This window comes from Trachurus japonicus, chromosome 16 (assembly GCF_045865225.1).
Source record: "Trachurus japonicus isolate A0001 chromosome 16, Traja_1.0".
Lineage (NCBI taxonomy): Eukaryota > Metazoa > Chordata > Actinopteri > Carangiformes > Carangidae > Trachurus > Trachurus japonicus.
In genome coordinates, this window is record NC_140922.1 from 8910337 (window position 1) to 8912960 (window position 2624).

Consider the following 2624-nt stretch of genomic DNA (forward strand, 5'->3'; position numbering starts at 1 on the left):
ACCAAGCATAGACCAGTGGTTCCCAAACGGTGTGCCACGGCACACTGGTGTGCCGTGAGGCAAGTCCAGGTGTGCCGTGGGATTTTGTGACAACCATACATTATTATTGCAATATACAACTACACAAAAAATAATTATTTTTAATTTACTATCAGTACTTTGTATGCGCTCATTTCATAATACAGAGGCAAACTCTATACCTAAAAACAATTCTTAAAAAAAAAATCCTCAAAGAGAACCCTATATTTCGCACAATATGTTTCAATGCTGATCAATCTGTAGGACCATGGACGGTTATTGTGACCTGTCTGGTTTAAATGGTTGTATTGCTGCTTTGATGAAGCCTAATTTGATAAAGTTTCAAATTAATCTTTGAAATATTTCGTTAATAAATGATTTTGTGAGTAATGTAGCCTAGTTTTCTTTGTCACATTTTATTTGGCATTATTAAATAATTATGCACATTTACAGATATTTTACATGATATAAGTGATAACACGTGTTATGAAGGCTATTTTGAACAATAGGTGTGCCTTGAGATTTTTACTTGTCCTTTGGTGTGCCTTGGCCACAAAAGGTTTGGGAACCACTGGCATAGACTGTAAAAAGAATGGACGTAGCGGCCGTGACGTCACCCATTGGTTTTGGGGAGTCGTTTTTGTGACTCAAATATGGCGGCCTGAACAGCGCCATGTTGGATTGGCCGGCCGAGAACCCGCCCACTGGCCTCGAAGCAGCTGTCCACGGAGCTGCTCGGACCTGTCACTCAACGTTTCCGCGCCCTAATTGGCCAGAGTTTTAACCTTATAACAGTAAAACGGTAGAGTTAAAAAAAAATTCACCCCCCTCAGAGTGTGTGCGGGGGTAGAAACTATCGATTGAGACGAAAAAACGTTCTGACACCAGGCTTTTAACATGTTTACTGAGGATGTAAAGTTGGCGATTTTAACATGGGGGTCTATGGGGAATGCTCCCTTCTGACACCAGCCCCCAGAGGAATCCGAGGGGATTGCAGTTTTTTGAACGCGGAAGTGAGCTTCACTTCTCAGACCGACAACTGCCCCCTTGGCGCCAAGGTTGTCTCCAGCTCTCCGTGATAGCAGTAGCATCTTGGCTAAGTTAGCTACCGCGACCCCCGGTGGCAGCTGGCGGTGTCGGTCCTGTGTGGTTCGGATAAGACTCCCTCCAAACTCCCGCCAGTCGCAGCCGTCACTGGCATCTCTTCTCCCAACCGGACGGCGTTTGAAAATAATTTATCCGTCTTAATTTCTTAGTTTAGTATCGCTAATTGAATACAAGTGTGAGCTCCTTGCTGCCACAGCTAGATAGCTTTTGGCTGCTAACATAGGCTACTCGTAATGCGCGCTCACGAGAGTGACGCACTAACGTAACCAATGACTGTACCTGACAGTGCTGAATGGCTGTAGTGTAGGTAGGCTACTGTATTGTGTCTACCTGAGTGATGGCTTTATACAAATATTTCTGTAACTGTGTTACAGCATGCACCTTCAGATTCTACTGTATAAATTTTACTTTTTCAGGTTGACATGTTTTTCCATTAAAGTATAAAAAAAAAAAAACAATTTGAAAACTTCACAAAAGATTTGCCAGTTTTAAATGCATGCACTTTCAAATAAGACAGTAGGCCTATAGGTCACTGTGAGGAGGATAGTTATCATACCATATTCTACTTGTATTTCTCTGATAATCATCAAGGTCAAGAGCCCAATACATCAGCATTTTTGTATTGAGCTTAACAGAGCTATGGAGAAGAAGAAATTTCTATGGCACTCATGTTCTATTGATGTTGTTTGATGGCATGAGACTAGACAACATAGTGGAGAAAAGAAGTACTATTTGATCCCCTGTTCATTTTTGCCCTTATTTCACTTGATCAAATGTAAATTCATCTATAACTTTTACAGTATATGATGATATTATTTCTGGATGTTTTGTTGATATTCAGTCTCTTTTTGTTAAAGTAGCACTATGCAAATTCCAATTCTTTGTTCGGCCACTAGTTTGGGGCCAGTGGTGCAGCCTATCAGATATAAACATCCTCATCCTCTTTACATAGTGTGCCGTTCTCCTGAACGGGGTGGTTTGTCTCATAACAAAAAGGAATTCTGCATTTGTTCCACAGGCACTACGCCATTGGTTATATTTTGTGTACGGCTCCCATGGACCTATTTATTGCATATTTCAGTTTTTTTATTGCTATTACTGCTGTATTTGCGATAGTGCTACTTTAAAATAAACTAAGCATAAAAACTTAAGTCCATCCATTCTTTGTGGGGGAGTGAACTTACAAAATCAGCAGGGGATCAAATACTTTTTTTCCCCCCACTGTATTAGCTACTAATTATACCAACAGTTATTTTTAAACTGAAGTCGCACTGTCAAACCTAAAGAACAACAATGCATATTTTGCATTTGATAATAGGAGCAGTTATAAATATCCACTTACATTAGAAATACCTGAGATGCCACTTTTCAGAGAGATTGATCGAGAATCCTCTGCTGAACAAAGCCTCGCCTTAAGTCTGTCTGCACATTAAAATCTATTAGATTATTTGCTGGCGGCTGAGTCTCCTGATTCTATCAGTTTAAAGCCCACAACATGT